The sequence below is a fragment of the Garra rufa genome, chromosome 1, assembly GCF_049309525.1.
Source record: "Garra rufa chromosome 1, GarRuf1.0, whole genome shotgun sequence".
Classification (NCBI taxonomy): Eukaryota; Metazoa; Chordata; class Actinopteri; order Cypriniformes; family Cyprinidae; genus Garra; species Garra rufa.
This window is the reverse complement of record NC_133361.1, coordinates 98,431,804-98,452,165: the sequence shown is the minus strand read 5'-3', so window position 1 is coordinate 98,452,165 and position 20,362 is coordinate 98,431,804. Positions and strand designations below refer to the sequence as shown.

At 44.8% G+C, this 20,362-nt stretch overlaps 1 protein-coding gene across 1 annotated transcript in view; it reads right to left on the bottom strand.

The window, feature by feature from the left end:
* LOC141340600 (uncharacterized) overlaps nucleotides 1–20,362 on the bottom strand; it is a 363,155-nt gene that overhangs the window by 330,269 nt on the left and 12,524 nt on the right. The gene's annotated exons all lie outside the window — the stretch shown is intronic.

Below are 20,362 nucleotides of genomic sequence, written 5' to 3'. Positions count from 1 at the left end.
AAATTCCTGTAGTGTGTGTTTCTTCGTATAAAACACAAATTGCCTGTGTTTGATCCATTCATATTTCTGATTTGATTGAATGGATTTGATGTTTATTCAATAAATATCACCGGCTAAAAAGTAATCAGTACTTGAGTAGTTTTTGAGAGGGGTACTTTGTACTTTTACTTAAGTACATTTTTAACACCAGTACTTTTACTTGTAATTGAGTATTATTTAGCAACTACTTGTACTTGTACTTGAGTACAAATTTTCAGTACTCTTTCCACCTCTGGAAACCAAGCACGCACATTTTGAAAAAAATTACCCTCAGAACACAGAGTTAAGGACCACAAAAATAAACCAGCTGAAATCATCCTATGAAGCTACAAGCAGTGTAATAGTTAGATCAGCCGCACAACAGGAGCGAGCAACAGAAACCTCACTAAGAGTACCATGGGTCCTGGTAAAAAACAAGAAACCTTTCTCTGATGCTGAAATAGTCAAGGAGTGTATGAGTGAAGTGGTGACTGCTCTTTTTGAAGGGACTCAAAAGGATGAAATAATCCAGAAAATATGCCGAATACCCTGTTCTGATTCCACTGCAGCAAGACGAACTGAAATACTTGCTGTTGATTTGCTTGAACAACTTAGCTCTGCTATAAAAAAGCCAAATTCATTTCATTGGCTGTGGAAGAATCCACATTTTTGAAGCAGTGACACAGATGCTTAGAGAAAGAGAGACAGACCTGAAGCATGTTGTTTCTATTGCTACTGATGGCGCACCATGTATGATTGGGAGAGAGAGGTATTAGTGTCACGCTTGAGAGCTCACCACCCTGACCTCATGGCATAACACTGCATAATTCACTAGATGGTTTTGTGTGCCAGCCTTGGAGAAAGGTACTCAGAAGTAATGACAACAGTCATGAAACTTGTCAACTATCTGAGAGAATCCTCTGCTCTGCAACATCGTTTGTTGCGCTCATTTCTAGTAGAGGTGAATGCAACATTTGATGATTTGCTCCTTCACAACAATGTCCAGTGGCTTAGTAAAGGCAAGGTACTGGAGTGGTTTTGGGCACTGCGGAAAGAGCTGGAGACATTTCTGTTGGATCAGAAGAGTGCAAAAGCCAAACCTTTTGTTGATTTCATGAAGAATGAAGAAGAAATGGAAGTTGTTGCTTTTCTAACTGACATTACTTCCCATCTCAATGACCTTAATTTGAAACTCCAGGGCAAAAACAGCACAGTGTGTGACCTCATGTCAGCGGTCCGTGCTTTCCAAAAGAAGCTGGAGGTGTTCAAATGTGACTTACAGCAGAACCTTCTTCACTTCCCAAGAGTTTTGGATCAGACTGCAGGAAAACAATCTCAGGTTACTTGACTGTAACCTTGTTCCCTGAGAAAGCGGAACGAGATGCTGCGCTGCTAAGCGCATTGGGAACGTCTTAAGAAGTGACCAGCTGTGAATATTGTATGTAAAACGTCAATATAATTGACTAAACGGCAGTATAGCCTCGGTTGGTGACGTCACCGGAGCGCACGCGCACGAGGCTATAAATAGATGAGCCACAGGTGCATCGTCAGGATATTTTGTCTGAAGAGCAGTCCTGGGACCTCTTCAGCACGGCAAAGTAGCGCAGCATCTCGTTCCGCTTTCTCAGGGAACAAGGTTACAGTCAAGTAACCTGAGATTGTTCCCTTTTGAAAGCTACAGTCGATGCTGCGCTGCTAAGCGCATTGGGAACGAGAATACCCACGCCGCCGTGTTTGAATATGTCTGGACTCCTACGGTTATGCAGGTGTGTTTCACAAGAACGCAAGAAGGCCTAGACATTTGTGATGTCGACTCAAGGACGTGAGAGCCCGGAGTGGCATGAACATCCAAGCTATAAAATCTTTTGAATGTGTGCGGAGAGGACCAGCCTGCCGCATCACAAACTTGTTGTAGGGGAGCACCCCTTGTCAACGCATTGGACGAGGCGACCCCCCTGGTGGAGTGAGCCCTAAGGCCTATAGGCGAAGCTTGACCGCGCGCCTCATAGGCAAGAGCTATAGCATCCCTGACCCAATGAGAGATGGTCTGCTTGGTGGCAGCTGCTCCTCTGTTATGGGGGCCACAACAGACGAAGAGTTGCTCCGACTTACGCCACTGGCTAGTGCGGTGGATGTAAGCCTGAAGAGCGCGGACTGGACACAGTCTATGAGAATTCTCCTGCTCTGGCGTTGTGAACGGTGGAGGACAGAAGGCTTCTAAAATGACCGGATGTACAGCCGAGAATGGCACCTTGGGCAGATAATCAGGATGAGGATGCAAAATCACTTTCACCAATCCTGGGGCAAAGTCTAAGCAGGATGGCGCGATAGACAGAGCCTGCATATCCCCAATTCTTTTTAAGGAAGTTATTGCCATTAGAAAAACCATTTTAAGAGTCAGAAGTTTGTCAGACGCTGATTCTAAAGGTTCAAACGGGGTTTCAACCAGACCCTCAAGGACTATTGCTAAGTCCCAAGAAGGGATCTTGGTTTTGACTGGAGGCCTCAGTCTCCTGGCCCCACGAAGGAAGCGGGAGAGCAGAGGGTGCCTCCCAAGCGGTTCCCCATCAATCTGGGCGTGGCAAGCCGAAAGAGCGGCCACATATACCCTAAGAGTAGCGGGGCAAATGCCTGATGATAATTTCTCTTGCATGAAGTCCAACACTGAAGCAATCTGGCAGTTAACTGGATCTACATTGTGTGCAGCACACCACCTTTCAAAAATACCCCATTTAACGGCATAAATCCTCCTAGTGGAGGGAGTCCTAGCACTTAGGATGGTCTCAATAACGGCAGGTGAAAGCCCCGTGTCCCTCAGTTGGTTCCCCTCAGGGGCCAAACATGAAGATTCCACAAATTGGGCCTGGGATGGAATATCGTTCCCCCCGCCTGCGATAGAAGGTCCCTCCTCTCCGGAATCGCCCAAGGCGAGCCATCGAGGAGAGATATTATCTCCGAGAACCATACTCTGTTCGGCCAACGCGGCGCTATCAATAAGAGGCAAGAACCTTGCTGGCGAACTCTGGCTAGAACCCCCGGGAGCAGAGAGACTGGAGGAAACGCATACAGACGCATGTTGGGCCATGAGTGCGCCATCGCATCCAGACCCAACGGAGCTGGGTGACTCAGAGAGAAGTAAAGGGGACATTGCGCTGTCTGTATAGAGGCGAAGAGGTCCACTTCCGCCTGATAAAATCTGGTCCATATCAGATTCACTACTTCCGGGTGGAGTTTCCACTCGCCCATCGGTAATGTCTGTCTGGACAGCAAGTCTGCGCCCACATTCAAGTGCCCTGGAATGTAAACTGCCTTGAGTGACAGGAACTTTCCTTGGGCCCAGAGAAAAATCTGCCTCGCTAATCTGTTCAGATTGCGTGAGCGCAGACCTCCCTGGTGATTTATATAAGAGACTGCTGCTGTATTGTCCACCCGCACTAAAACATGACAGCCCCTCAACTGATGGAGAAAGTATTTCAGAGCCAGAAATACAGCCATCAACTCGAGGCAATTGATGTGCCAATCGAGCTGATGACCCTCCCATTCCGCTTGAGCTGGACGACCATCTAAGACCGCTCCCCAGCCCGTCAGGGAGGCGTCCGTCGTTATCAGTTTGCGACGACAGGGCGCCCCTAGACTGGGACCCAAGGTAAGGAACCGGGGTCTGAACCACAGAATTAGTGTACGAAGCCCGCGGCGCGTCACTTTTATTTGCCTTTGAGGATTGGCTCTTGGATGAAATCCTCTGGCTTTTAGCCACAACTGAAACGGTCTCATGTGCAACAGCCCCAAAGGAATCACCGTGGATGCTGAAGCCATGAAGCCTAACATTTTTTGGTACTGAAGAACAGTACGGTTTTGACCTAGCTTGACTTTGCTCATTGTCTGCCGAATGGTCTCGATTCGAGCGGGAGACAGCTGTGCCCGCATCGTGATCGAATCCCAAACGATACCGAGATAAGTCGTTCTCTGGGCAGGAGAAAGAAAACTTTTCTTGGTGTTGAGTCTCAACCCTAGAGAAACTAAATGAGCCAACACGATGTTTCTGTGTTGAAGCGCCAACTCTCGCGTTTGTGCCAGTATTAACCAATCATCGATGTAGTTCAAAATGCGAATGCCCTGGAGTCGTAATGGAGCCAGTGCTGCATCCATGCATTTTGTGTATGTGCGGGGTGACAAAGCTAGGCCGAATGGAAGAACCTGAAACTGGTACGCTTCGCCCCCTAAAGCGAACCTCAGGAATTTCCTGTGTTGTGGCAATAATTGTATGTGAAAATATGCGTCTTTTAGATCGATCGTGACGAACCAATCGTAATGTTGAATCTGCGTCACGACCATCTTGACAGTTAACATCTTGAACTTGAGTGCTTTGACTTTTTTTTTGAACGGTTTAAGCCTCGAAGATCTAAGATTGGACGCAGCCCCCCATCCTTCTTGGGAACTAGGAAGTATCTGCTGTAATAGCCTGACTCTCTTTCTGGAAGAGGAACATGTTCTATGGCCTCCTTGCTCAGAAGAGTTTTCAGCTCTTGTGACAGTACGTGCATCAGCTCCGGTTTCACGGAAGTTTAAACCACGCCGTTGAAACGCGGAGGACGACGACTGAACTGGATTCTGTATCCTATCTGTACTGTGCTTAATACCCACTCTGAGATGCCTGGCAGAAGTTTCCACGCTGCCAGACTCTCTGAGAGTGGTATTAATTTTACTACTTCCTTTTGAGGGGATGTTAGATGTCCCGCGTCCGGAATGACAGCCGAAAACGACGGAACATCTAACATTTCTCTGGAAACCGCTGCCCCCCGAGGCACGAGAAGTGGCGGGGATGGAGAGGTTTCGTGAGGGTATCGGGGAGAGGCGAGTTTTAAATGTTGAACGCACCCCATCCCACGGGGGGCTACCCCCACTAGATTGGGCGCCAGACCATCAGGACTTTCTCTTTTTGTTGATAATAGTCCTGAGATCTGGCTTAGGAGGTTGTTGAGCGCGGCGAGCCTGTCCCCAATCTTTACGAGGGGGAGCACGCTGAGCCAAGCTCTGCTTTTTGACCTCCCTGGATGTTGAAGGACCGGGACGGGGCTGGGTGGCAGACGGCCCCTCCCCTTGAGTGCGGCGAGGAAGAAACTGAACAAACGCTTCCTCGTGTTTCTTTACCTCTTTATATCTTTCGACAACGGTGTTAACCGAGTCTCCAAATAGTCCAGAGGGAGAAACGGGGGCATCTAACAGGAACACGCGATCCTTTTCTTTTATTCCTGTCAGATTCAACCATAGATGTCTCTCCGTACTGACTAAAGCGCTCATAGAGCGGCCGATGGCACGAGCCGTTTGCTTGGTCGCACGGAGAGACAGATCTGTGGCTCGACGAAGCTCAGAGAAAGCTTCATCGTCGATTGTACTGGCCGCACTCAAATCCTTCAACAGATCAGCCTGGTATGCCTGTAACACAGCCATTGTGTGCAGCGCAGCACCAGCCTGACCTGCAGCCTGATAAGCTTTTCCCACCGAAGCCGATGTTGTTCTACACGGTTTAGTGGGGAGGGTAGGTTTCTTTAAAGACGATGCTGATTCGGGTGAGAGATAGCTCGCGAGCGTCTCTTCGACCCGAGGCATCTCCATATATCCTCGTGACTTCGCACCCACGATAGCCGAGAATGTCGACGTCGATGGCACAAAGACACGAGAGGTATATGGTTTGCTCCATGACTTGGACAGCTCGTCATGGAGGTCCTCGAAAAAGGGGAGAGGTTTTTGTTTCTTCTCCCCTCTGCCACCTATCCTCAAGCTTGCTACGTTTGGGGGTCTCTTGTTCATCTGGCCAGTCAAGCTGCAACCTGTCCACAGCGCGAGTGATCACCTCCAGCAATTCCTCAACAGATTTTCTATCGCGAGAAGAACGCTGGCGGCTGGCGATCTGATGAACCAAGAGATATGTCACCCCCTCCGTGAACCGAAGAAGCACCGAAGCGCGCTTCGAGATCACGAGAAGGAATGTCAGGATTTGGTGACGAAGCAAGCGAAAGGGACGAACCCGTCTCTTGCTCGTCAAGCAAATCCATGCTAGAGCCCCACGATTGCAATGCAGGTGCGGACTGGAAATAATTAAGACGAGTGCGAAGCATCTTGACAGTTAACAGGTCGCAATGCTCACACCCGCCCTTCTCTATCGCCATGACCGCATGCTGTTCCCCCAAACAAACAAAGCAATAATCGTGTGTATCCATCTCGGTCATGGGACGCGAGCATGGAGGAACACAATGCTTACCTGCTGGTTGACTCATGATGCTCTTTTTCTTCTTTTTAAACTCTTAAAATAAGAAGAGTGAAAAGTGAGAAAAAGAGTGAAGTTTCTGCGTTCTGCTTAGTCAAACTAACTCCTAACAAAATCAAGGATGAGTAAGAGAGAGAGTTTTCCGACAAACACAACACACAGAGTGATCTCTGAAGACAAAAGACCTGACGATGCACCTGTGGCCCATCTATTTATAGCCTCGTGCGCGTGCGCTCCGGTGACGTCACCAACCGAGGCTATACTGCCGTTTAGTCAATTATATTGACGTTTTACATACAATATTCACAGCTGGTCACTTCTAAAGACGTTCCCAATGCGCTTAGCAGCGCAGCATCGACTGTAGCTTTCAAAAGGGAACATAACCATCACAATTATGCTGAATTCCTGGAAAAGCTGATTACAAATTTCCAAACTCGCTTTGAAGATTTCCCTCTTGGAAAACAAGTCTTGTTGTGCATCGAAAATCCATTTCTTGTCAAAAGTATTGCAGAATTCTCAACTGAAACCATGAAAGTCTTCCCATGGGCCAATGCTGCTACTCTGCAAACAGAGCTAATTGAGCTCCAAGAAAACCTAGCACTGCAGGAATCTTACTGTGACTGTCATCTTCTGGACAAGATGGTTACTGCAGCAGGTGTTCTTCTCCTGCAGAAGATGGCCCTTCAAAGTCTCACCATGTTTTCTTCAGCATACTGCTGTGAATCTGCCTTTTCAACCATGAACATGGTGAAAAACGCATACCGCAGCACACTCACCAATGAACACTTACATCAGTGCCTCCGCCTGGCCCTCACACCTTTTAAACCCAAGTTTAAACAGCTTGTGGCGCAAAGAAGGTGTCACCTTTCACACTAAAGGTCTTATCATTTATGGTGTATAGTTCCAAAGTTTTGAGGTTTGATTTTATTGTTGTTGTTGTTGTTGGAGTATTTGGAATTTGATCGTTACTTTTTCAGACCCCGGACTGAACGGAAATTTGGTAAGTGGAGCTTTCAAGTTTATATTTGAGTACCCCTGCTATAGATCCTCAAACAAGCGCAACAGCAACAAAAATGCACCTTTATCCACCAAAAAACAGGCCAAAAACAGACATTGGCTGAGCTGAATTTCATATGCAAATTAATACTGAAACGGTTTCAAAAGTCTAAAAAAAAACTTATGCTTTATAAAAATTTAAGAAAACTTGCAGATATACTTTATTGACCGGGAAGATTCCAAAAGGATATTCATCTCAAATTTTTTTTTTACTCACCGTCGTATGGTCAGGTGGGGTGAAACACAAAACCAGGGATTAATTTCCATTCATCCTCAGAAGCAAGCACATTTAGCTGGTATTCTTGTGTGAGAATACTGTCTATTTACATTGCAAGATCACTGGATTATAGTGATAATTATTTAATCTTTTGAAATTGCTAGAGCTTACAAATCATGTGCAATCAGTATCCCGCCCCCCAATTAGTATGCACACTAAATTTAGGAGCTCTAGCATTTATAGTTGAAATGATAAGGGGGGGGCACTCTTCACATTTATCTATATACCCTAATCAACATTTAACTTAAACCTACCATTCGTAGCCTTATGGTCCTGAACCCTAGTCTTCCCACCACAACGTAACTACAAGCTAAGAATAACATGACGTTAACGTGACCACAATTTGAGCAAAGGCTGGTCACAGTCAATTTTGAAACCAACAGCACTTGCTGACGAAATGCAATGCCTGATCAGGATTATCGAGCAGTGACTTTCGGGTTAATGCCTGATTCGCTGGTCTGGTGTAAGTTTAGTCAAAAACTTTGGATTCCCAGAGCCGATTGATGTTCAGATCTAACTTCGAACCAACCTTTGCACCAAATCTAACCGATACCGAATTCCTGGTCTTCCACATTCTTAGCCCCATGCCTGATAAGGCTTTTCTCCTGGAACGGGGGACAGATCCAGGCTTTCCTGGTATAGCCTAACAGGCGTCGAACCGTGCACCTATCCTCAGTCTACCTTCTTCAAACCTTCCTAGACCGCTGCTAGGTTGGGGGGAGCTGTTGTAATTTTTCTAACCTAACCTAATTCCACCCAACCTTATTAACCTAATAACCTAACCTCCATCCAGAAAGACGTGGAGATTCCTTTTTTGAGTGGTGGAACCCCACCACACCCTAAACCTAACATTAGTGGAGCACATACACCTAGGAGGAACAGCCCTGGACCTTTTAACCCTAGGAGGGACAGCCCTGGAGCTTCTAACCCTAATTTTAGAATTTTTTGCAACAATTTCAAACAATTTTTCAGCCTTGTGGGCCTTGGGGCATGTCTGGGCAAGTCCTAAAGCGGGCAGTTGAAGTGTGTGATTGTCACGTATCTGGTCGATCCTGTCACCATGAACTCTTGCACCACACTTCTTGGACTTCATTCCCCATAAGCCACTGCACCAATCACTGCACACACCTGCTCCTCGTTTCCCACTGCACTGATTGCTGCACACATCTGTTTCACATTGACTCTCATGCATTTAAGCCACTGACACACACACTTCCGGGCGAAGTCTTATTGTTCCATCTGGTCATCATTTCCGAGCGCTTTCTTTCCGTGTTTGTTTTCTCTGTGTTTGATTCCTGGACTCCTCCCCGTGTTTTGATTCTCGCTGCCAGCCCCGACCTTCTGCCTGTGTTTGACTACTCTTTGGATTATCCTCGCTGTTGTTATTTGCCGGTGATTGACCCTGTCTGTGTACCACGCCTTCTTAATAAAGCCTGCACTTGGATCCGAACATCAGTCTCCAGACCTCCTTTGTTACAGTGACAGTGCACAACCTGGGTTGGAATTTTTTCTGGCCTATGGACCTTTGCTCCCCTAACCCTAACCCTCTGCAAACAACAACACACACACCCGAGCACGGAGTTGGCATCGTGAGAGTGGTAGAGAGGTGTATTTTGATCTCCCACAGAATAATTACAGCTTTCCATACCACTCAGATGACGATCCAGCTCACACAAGCTCTGTTTCCGGACTAGCATACGTGATCACAACATAAATAGTGACACGTTCCAGGTGATCGTCATTATTCTAATTATCCATTTCTACGTAGACAATTTAGATTTGGGTCTAAATCTCTCCACAGTGGCCTCCCATCTAGACCGGCTGGTCTATAGGAAATCAACAGAAACAGAAAACAGAAATTTTCTGTCTAACCAAAATGACTTCTTTGCACATGTTGACTCCTTTCCATGTGATGACTCCTTTCCACATGATGACTCTTTTCCACGTTATGATTCTTTTCCACGTGATGACTTTTTTCCATGTGAGAGAACTTTCATTAATACACGATACAAACCAAGACAAACACAAAGACAATTAACACAGAATTGGACATCTAGCAACGTTTTAGCTAGAACAACTCCCAATTACACAAACTGGACAGAACAAACACACAACAACCTTGAAACAGGTCCTCCTCCTAGTAGTAAAAATAACAGAACCAGCAGTAGAAACAAAAGAAGAGCGGAAATAAGGAGAATGAAAGCAGCTGATAGGGAAAGTGACCTTTACAGGGAGCCGGAGGAACCTGAATATCCTCCTGAGTACGAAGTGTTAGCTCAGGAAGATCACACAATCTCTGAACCAATACCACCTGGACCAGAGATGTACAGCAGCAGAGATGTATACAGGGATGCTGCACGCTTTCAAGTTAATAGAAACTCATATCCTGATACCTTTTACAACACAGCACACAGGGACATCAGGATCCAACAAGCTCCCTGGATCATTAATAGAGACGGACCAAAACGTCCTTTCACCAAAAGAAAGAAAACACAAAGATATTTTGATCAACAAAATAACACAAACAATAAAAAAAGAAACAATCAAAATAGAAACAATCAAAACAGAAATGATTACACTCCAGCGCCTCCAAGACTGTGAGCTGCATCCAAGTTGATGTATGACCTAATAAGGTTCATCCACCATCTTGAGAAAGTCACTACAAAAGTGACAAATAACAGTCCTGTGACTTTCAAATGCCTGGCCAAACACCCGACTGACTCTGTCAGACCAGCTATGCCCAATGAAAGGACAAAAAATCTGCTTGAGGGCAATGCCAAAATTTGGGCTTAAACTACTCAACAGATTCTTGAGGAGCATTATGAGACTTCAGTTGAAGTGACTTTGACAGAGTTATGTAATGATTTTGACACAAGAGACCAGGAAAGACTGTCTCGAGCGACTGTAACAGAAGCTCCCCAGATATCAGATCCAACCGCACAGACAGTGAGACCCAAAAAGGGAGTGACGCATGTCTTAGTGCAAACTTCTCCTTGACAGTCCACCCCACCTAATAGAGGTGACTGGTCTTTTGACTTGGAGTTTCCCCCTCCGGAACCCAGACCAGTTCTGCAGCCAACCCCTATCAGACCTAGATCCCCCAGGGCCTCAAGGAAACCCAGGAGGATTTACAAAACCTTACAAAACCGCTTATTAACTTGGAAGAGCAGACTGAAACATCTAATGCTCAACCAGTAAACACTGAGATAGGGTCAGCCACAGAACAGGCCACGACACTTTCTTCTTTTCTTCCACTGGACATCCAAACCAATGTCCAGGACACAATCACCAATATAGTGCAGGAGGTAGTTTCCAATGAGGAAACTAATGCTCCCAATACATCAGTCCCAACTAACACAGAGAAAAAACACCCAGAGTACACTCGAACAGTGTCTTCTCCGATTATGTTTTCGGATGATTCCCTGGAGTATCAGTTCTCTATGTACACAGCTATTTCAATAGCTGGGTCCCAAGAAGGGGCAGCACCGAATCAGGAAGAAACAGGAAAGGATATGGGACAGATTGAAAAGGATGCACAGGACAAAAAAGGTGCCTGTGCATCAAATACCAAGCTTCCTATAGAGGCCCCGCAAATTCCAACAACACCTTGATCGGCGCAAAGACCCTGTAGACATATTAACACCGAACGCAAACAGACTGACTGGAGCTTAAACCTTAATAAGAAATATGTAGTCATTGGGGACTCGAATTCCTCCCTACAACATTCCAGATCTCCAAGTAGATAGCTTCCCGGGTGCGAAGTTTCAGCATGCCGGCAATCTGGTCGAAAAGGCGACGATCGCCCTTGAGCCTGAAGTCCTCATTATGTCGTTCGGCATAAACAACAGAAAACAGAGATGCTTTATGATGGCAAGTAAGGAGGTACACAGAGCTTACTGCCTAGCCAGGATCAGATTGCCGCATAATGAAATTTACATCCAAATCATCAACTACAGTGACCTTTTGACCCTTTGAAGTTGCTGGTCATAAATGACTACATTAAATCTAACCTAAACTCCTTGGAGGCACTGTCCACTGACCAGTTTTAGGTTGAGAGAGATGGAGTACACTGGACTTCTGGGACAGCCAGACCAATTTTTGAACACTGGATTTGTACTTTAAACTTGTAAATACCGCGAACCCCAGAAATAGTCAAGAAAAGCTTATAATCAACCTCTCTCCTCTCTCTCTCTCTCAACTGATCAGAGGGCAATTTTATTAAAGGGCCTATACTTAGTGCCAACCTCCCAAAATAATAAAACACAGAAATTAGAGTTGCTGACAGACCTCCAAAATTATCACAGACGAGTCAAATTAGAAACCTTTTTTGAAGGCAAAAAGAATCAGAAACAAAAAATTCAATTTCACTAAACGGTCCGAGTGGTTTAACACCACAGATAGCCTCAATTGTTCGTGCAGACTATTACGCTTACAATCATCTCTATTGGAACATTCCTGAAACACAAAACCTTTCTTCTGGTGAAAAAAGAGCTATAAAAGAGCTTAAAAAGAACCAGGATTTAATAATCAAACCAGCATATAAAGGTAATGCTGTGGTCTTAATGGACAAGAGAGACTATCTGTAGGAGGGAGAAAGACAACTCCAGGTCACGGAACATTACACTGCACTTTCATCCCCAATTTACCCCCAAACGGTTCTAGAAATCAAAGAGATTCTCAACGAGATGTGTGAAAAGAAGCTAATTAGTGGGAAACAAAAAGAGTATCTTATGGGCTCAGGTACTCCTAGAGCGAGAAGATTCTATCTGTTACCAAAGATACACAAGGAGCCTGAGAAATGGAGTTAACCGTTTAAGATTCCACCAGGCAGGCCTATTGTGTCGGATTGCGAGAGCGATCCTATTATACGGCAGAGTATCTAGAGTATTACCTTTTTCTCAAAAACATCCCAGTTACCTCAAAAATACTCATGAATGTATTCAAAAAACGAAAGACATAGTTTTGCCCACTAATTCGCTTCTTTCAACATCAAGGTCGACAGTCTCTACACAAACATTGAGACTAAAGAGGGCATGAAATCGGTTGAGGAGTGTATGATACAGTACCCAAATCCCAATCAAATACGAACACAGTACAACACAGGTTAATTTTCTAGACATTGTTACATACAAAGGACCACAATTTGAAACACACAACAAATTAGACTACAAGGTCTATTTTAAGCCAACTGATACGCACTGTCTCTTCCATAGAACTAGAGTAGCAAAGTCACATCATCACAATCTAAATCAAGATCTGAAGCATACAAACATCTGGTTTTCAGGAGAATAGTACAAAACTAGACAGCAAAATTCATTTTTCAAACACAGAACAATATGTCCTCCACCATGAGTAATTGTATCTATCTTCTATCGTGTAGCAAGTGCCACAAACAATATGTTGGACAAACAAAGAATGCACTGCTACAAAGAGTTTATCAACACACGTATAATATAAGGTATAAGGTAGAAAAAAAGAAGACATGTGGTCAAGCATTTTTTAATACATGGCTTGCCATCACTCAGAGTTTCACCGTTGGAAGCTAATTCCCATTGGACCCTCAGAGAAATACTTAAAGCTGAAAGATCTTGGATAAAAAAAATTAGACATGCTTTATCCGAGAGGTCTTAATGAGACCTAGACTAATTTTCTCAGTTTCTTCTTTAAACTTCCTCTTTTTCTTCCCTTTTTGGACATCTTCCTTTTACTCAAACCTAAACTTAGCCCTCAGTGACCCTGTTGATGGTCTGGACCTACATCATAGACCCCTCGGACACTGTAGAACTAGCCCCAAACCACAACACGCACTAACCCTAAGGTCACTATCCTTAGTGCATTTTCCCCTTTCTGACGCCTAACCCTATTGGCAGTGGCCCTCAGATATGTACCCCCCCATGTCATACACCTAAATTGTCTACCCCTAAACAGCCACAATAATGTGGAACAGTTTTTAAAAGATGAGGATGTACACATTCCTCTATTCCCTACAACAGTGCACTCTCCAAAAGACAATCTAAACTTCACGTACAACATCGATGGCCTACTCATTCAGTTAGAGGATCTAGCTGCACTGAAATCTAGAATTCCTTACATGTATGTCGGGAAAGTTGTGGGCCCACAACTTCAGAGCCACAGGCATGCACTCAAAAAACATTTGCCACTTTCTGACTACAGTGCTGAAGGCATTACCGCCCTGTGTACATGCTCCATTTGAGCGTCATAACTGATCTGACCACAAACCCTCACTCCATCTTTCGGACAGAAGTGGCGGCAGTGAACCATAAAGTTGTCCACTCAGTCACCTGCCATGCCGCGTGCACAATCACTGCGAGGGACCCACGGGTTGATTTGCTGTGGGCGCGGCATGGTGTCCAAGATGGAGTGGGCCACAGAGGGAACATTTTTACGACCTATGGCGTGTCAGAGGCAGTGAACTTTCAGTCGAATCTGGACCACCACAGGTTCACCCTCGATAATAACCTACTAAATGTTTTCGCGGGTACCGTAAAAGTGGTGGACATCACTTTTGAACTCTACGCCACCACGCCCCACTTGCGAGGAAACACAAGAAAACATCCAGTAAGTCGGGTGATCTCGACCTGTGGAATTCACATTCCCAAACATGCAACCAGACTCCTTCAAGCTGGGAAGACTTACATAGATCACATGCCCAACCTCGCTAGGAGGCCATTTTCCGGATTCAAGGCCACACTCCTCTGAAAATGGAAGCATGTGACTTCTATAAGCCACAGGCTCTCCACTATCTCCTGGAGGAGACCCCCATGCTCCTCCCATTCAGGGATAACGCGCATGGGTTTGGCCTACGGCACGCTGTCCAGCCTGTGGCAACCCACCTGACTGACACCCTTTACTCTCTGCTGGCGGAGTGTAAAGGTCGAGGTGGTTGGACAGCGTTCCAGTATGAACTGGCACTCGAAGATATGTTTTTCAGGAGGCCCTACTCTCCATGTTCCACCCAAATAATATATGTACCGAATTTCAGCTCTCTAGGACCTATAGAAACGAAGTGCACCCGATTCGATTCTCACCTTTTCCAGAGGAATGGGATTATCTTTCACAGACTTGGTGATCTAACACTAAATTGGATTTATCCCTAAAATAACTACCCTTCACGGACTTGGGGCAGGAAGAATATAGCTGGAGATGGGATATATCCGTGAAATCTACCTCTTAGGAGTTAAGGGGAGGTTTGAAGTTTGACCAGCTCAGCCCTGGTTTGGTGATGAAATGCGATGCCGGATAAGGATTATCAGATCGGGGCCTTATGGATGCGGTCTGGTTTGCTGGTCTGGAGCAGATTCAATCTGGAATCTCGTATTCTTGGATCAAGTGGTATCCAACCCTGTTATGGTTCAATCGGTTAACCCAGAAACGACTCACACCCTGACTTTAGCTCTCAAAGGCTTGTGGGATCTAGCCCGGAACCAACTCAAACCCTAAAACCTAGCCCTCACAGTCTGGGAATAGTAGAGTTTGCTTTAGCCCTACCCCTTACAGCCCTAGGAGGGATGGAACTATCCGGACAGCAGAGTTTAATTTTAAACTGATTCCTCACGGAAGTTGTGCGATGCAGCCATGGTTCTTGGATGGAATGCGGTGCTGGATCAGGAATATCAGGCCGGGACCTAACGGTTCTGGTCTGGTTCACTAACCTGGAGCAGGTTCAGTCAAGAACCTCACATTCCCGGATCTAGTGGGATCCGCCCCTTTTGAATCTGTATTTTACTTCCAGGCTCAAGGCTTAGGAAGGCCAATCTCTCAGGTGGAGTAGATCAGGAGCGGGATGGTATGATCTAACAGACGTCGGCCTGTGCCCTCTTCCTCAGTCTCCCTACTCCAAACCTTCCTAGACGGGTGCTAGGTTGGGGGGAGCTGTTGTAATTTTTCTAATCCTAACCTTGGCCAGAGCCATCCGACTTGACATACCGGGTTATTTACAGGATCGTTGGGGGCCTTTTTGTACAGGAATTACTCCCTCTGGCATCTTCCTTTGCCGGAGAGTGAGGGAGGGGTGGGATGGGAGGGCGAATCGAACCCAATGGGTTCTTTTGGGAGATGTGTGGCCCAGACAGGTCTAGCATCTCAGATTAGGCAAGTGGCGGTCCCAGTCACACCAACGGAGGCATTAGTATGACGTAAGACTCCAAATCAGGGGAAGGATAGAAGGGATTTGGCAGCTCCAAGTTTCTCTCCCACAGGTAGAGTTGTTTCTGGGGGGAGTAGAAGAGAGAGAGAGCAGAGCCGGTACGGCCAGCCCAGCTGCAGATCTGACACGCCAGGGGGTGGGTTGAGCCCTTTAATTAAGTCTCCAGAGGTCCCCCAAGCCTCCCAGGACCCCTGGGGATCTGCGGTAAAGCCAATCAGTTCCACAGGAATCAGGGAGCCTCCAACGGACCTCCAGACAGAGGAACAAGCTGGGACACAAGGCATTCATTAGCGACATGATCACCATGGGGATAAACTAAGAGTTGGTCATTAATCCCGGTCAGACCTGGGTTATTTCTGGGGGACTCAAATCTGGGGCGGGTGCCCCCCAGTAAGGAAAGGAAGGTGGAAGTGGATTATTATCCTGTAGCAAACTTAGCACAGGCATACCATTTTATACGGCACAAGACCCCTCGGTCACCGGCAGTCCAGCATGTGGTGCTTTCCATTTGGTCTAAACAACAGAGAACATAGAACATGGTGAACATGGAAAGTTTATTGGGGGCAGCGGCTCAGACATTTCAAAACGCAGTGGTGCACATTCCCCTGAACAATTATAGTAAGGCGTTACCGGGGCGGTTGATTGAAAATATCAGGGCATTAAATGACATCATCCTGAGGACCGGCCGTAGCATTCCCTTTCTGCGGTGGGAGTCCTTCAGGACGGAGAAAGACAAGATCCACTGGACTACGGCTACAGTCGGGGCAATGTATGAACATTGGCTCAGTCATTTAGACTTGGGAGGGAAGGGACCGGTGATCAATCTTTTCCAGATTTATAATCCCAGGTAACTGTCAGCCTTAAGCCTCTAGGGTCTGAGGGTGTTTTGGGGCCCTGAAGAAGTTTTGACATGCCCTGAGATCTGTGCTTTTTTCAGTATCTTAAAAACATATGAATGGCCTAAATCTTATTACGTTGTAATCAGCACATATTCACTGAGAGGGAATTGCTACCAAGAAAAGAATGTGAGGAAAAATAGAAATGTATATACTTTTTGTTTATTTAGAATATAGAACTATCATGCAAACGAGAGTATCACATGAGGTGGATGGTTTGTATAAATGTGCCCACTCACCCACCAATAGTAATAATCGACTAGTTTACATGGTATCGTACATAAATGCTTTACATGTTACATGTTGCTGAAGGAAAAAAAACGTACTTAAAAATCTGAGAAGACAAAGACCTGCATAATGAGCTGCATAATTAGCCATTTAGTCAGATGAAGGAGGAATGTTAAGGACAAAATATGTTTGTAGCTTATTTTGAATAGATTCATTTATCAGGCTAAATAACTTGAGTTTCACTTGTAAACTTCTTTAACATCTGAAGTTGGTAAAGTGCTCTCAGGAAAACGTCAAATGTCAGCAGGATTAATCTTTTGAGCAGGTTTCAGATCACTAAAAAACAACAACAACAAAAAACATCTGTGATCATGTTAATATCAGGTTAAATATTTTATAGAATTAAATATAATTCCACGTGTTAATTCATAGTTTTGATGCCTTCAGTGTGAATCTACAATTTTCATAGTCATTAAAATAAAGAAAACTCTTTGAATGAGAAGGTGTGTCCAAACTTTTGGTCTGTCTGTACTGTGTGTGTATTGTGACGAGCGTCCCGAACATGGATCAGCGTCGCCCTGGAAACTCACGCAAATCACCTGTCTCCTCTCATCACCGGCTGATCTATCGCAGCTGTCTCTCATCAGGCCGCGGCCAGATAAGCCGTGTGAGCCGCAGCAACAGTGAGACATTTCTCCATGAAGATGGTGACTAACACTCATTTCTCTCTTCATTCCAGACAGCAGTGCGTGACCGATCAGCCACACATACGAGCACGGACCCACAGCCTTTGGAAGCCTGCACGAAGAGCACTGAGCACCAAAGCACCGCCGCCACTTCACTGTTTCACCCACACTTTTGTCAATAAAATCCACCCTCCGGGCTCCGAGCTCTCCTTGTTGGGTGTTTTCTCCCACGTTCACAATCAGTCAATGTGTGCAACAGTTATTACACACTTCCTGTTTCTCATTTCTCGCCATAAGTTTGTCGCCTTGCCAGGCCAAACCGTTCGAGATATCAAAAATCCCTTCGCAATTTAGCATCCCCAATGTCTTGAGATCATGCTGACCGAGTTTGGTGACAATCCTATGGAAATCCTGGGAGGAGTACGTTAAAATCCAGAGCATGTACTTTTTAAACAGCCCTAAATTTTAAAGTATGTGTGCGCAGTACATCAAGTTTTCTAAATGTGTTCCAGGGGGCGCTGTAGTGGCCCTGTACCATGCCCGGGTCCCAGCCTTTGTGGCATCCTGATGGCCGCAGATTCCGACGTGTGTGCAAATTTTCAAGAGTTTTTGAGCATGTTAAGGCCCACATAAGTGTCCGGAAGGTTTAAAAAAAAAAAAAAAGGAAAGAAGGAAAGAAGAATCCTTAGAAGAACAATAGGGCCTTCGCCCCTTTGGGCTCGTGCCCTAATAATGTAATTGTATTGACAACTGTATTTTGCTGCTGTCTGAACGTGAGCATATAGGAGCACAATGAATGTAACTAAAATATACCGTCACAAATCTGGGGATAGAAGAATGCCACATTGTCTGCCAAAAAGCCACGTAATTACAAATGTGATATTGATTTTATACAACAGTTCAATAAACAAGAAGTTAATATTAAAGGACTTGCATTTTAGACACAATAATGCCTGTTTTGGCTTTATTTCGCCAGCAAATTTTAGTGTAACCCACCATTGCCAGATCTAAGCTCAAGAGGCACCATTTGGTATAGAAAAGGAACAACTGCGAATGTCCTGGAAGAGGAGGTGGAAATTGACAACTAAGGAAATGCATTTATTGTACTCTTTGGATTACTGAATGCACTCATCATGGAGTACAACAAGTGTGATATTTAGGGGTCACACTTGGCTCCCTCGCGGTCAAAAGTGACAGAAGCCTTAAAAAGTTAATTTTTTTTTCTTCAGGAAAATTAATGAAATTCATTTTTTGTTCAATATTTTGTGTTTATTATTCAGAATTTTTGGAAGTTTTTATTAATCTATGCAATATTTATACAATTTTAATGAACAATTTTCCCACTAGAATTATTATTTTTTTAATTGAATTAATGCAATGCAATAAATGCAACATTTTACATTAAAATAGAGTAAAAGCATTTAAAATCCATTTTTAAAGTGAAATCTGTGCCATCTGGTGGCCAAAAAGAATCTGTATCTCCCTATGCATAATCAGAAGCAATTTAATCAATCTGGGCATTCATTAAGGTTTTTGGAAATCCAGAAGGCTTGTTTCGATATGTTTAAACATGGCGCATTTATTACTTTATTAATCACTGAAACCTGATTACTTTGACTTGTGTTCAATAATATGCTTTTTTTTGCAGCCCCCAGCACAGCCTCTACAGTCTGGTCTTTTCATAGCCTTTATCAAACTGCCTGACTGAGGTAAGTAAAACACACTTTGACAGGTAAAGCATATAAAAAATGTATTGTAAGGAATACAATCTGCCATTGGGAACACATGCTTGCATTATTTTGTAATTTTAGACATTACACAATGAGTGAGGAAAAAGAAATAGAAAGAACATCAGTATCTTAGATCTTGGAGAGCTGCCAAACGTGTTTTAAAAACACTGGAAAAAACCCCCCACAAAAGTAAATCATCCAGAACAAGTCCCAGGGTGTCAAACTGACTCTGATGATGCATTAAGTTCTATGAAGGACCTCCTGTCCACTGGAACATCATATACACAGGAAGAAAGTGACTGGGATGATGACTTTGTGGAAGACATGGACCTTGATGAAAATTACATGACTGACCAGGAAAACATGACTGACATCAAAGAAGATGACAAATCATCATTGGCAACATTTCTGGCAACCTGGGCAACCCGATTTCAAGTAAAAAATAATGCCGTTGACCATTTCCTAAATGTCCTTCAGCAACACGGCCAAATAGACCTTCCATCCACTGCATGTACTTTTCTAAAAACACCAAAGAATGTAGCAACCATACAAAAGTCTGGAATGGAGTATTTCCATTACCCTCTGCATCAAAAGCTACTGGAACACCTGGAAAAGTACCCTGATGAAGATCTGCAAAACCATGACACCATCGATTTGTCTTTTAATGTTGATGGCCTACCCCTGTTCAAAAGCTCAGGGAAAGCCATGTGGCCTGTCCTCTGTGCCATCCACCTTAGTCCCGTTGCTGTTTTCCCTACAACATTAAGCATGCATCACTGCATGAAAAGGCAGATTTACGTCCCTGTGAATGTCTGGTGACTTCTCTAATCACCGGCAGTAATCGACATTTCACAGTCTGGGAAGTTCCTGTTCACGGCTGACAGAAAGAGTCAGAAACAGACCATGGGTTTGTGGGGAGGGGAGGTGTTTGTGGAGGTACAAGGTGCGAAATCGAATTAGCATATGAATGAAACCACCTTGGATTTTCGACAGTACCTATTGGTTGAAAGCACAACTTTCAACATTGAATGACCAC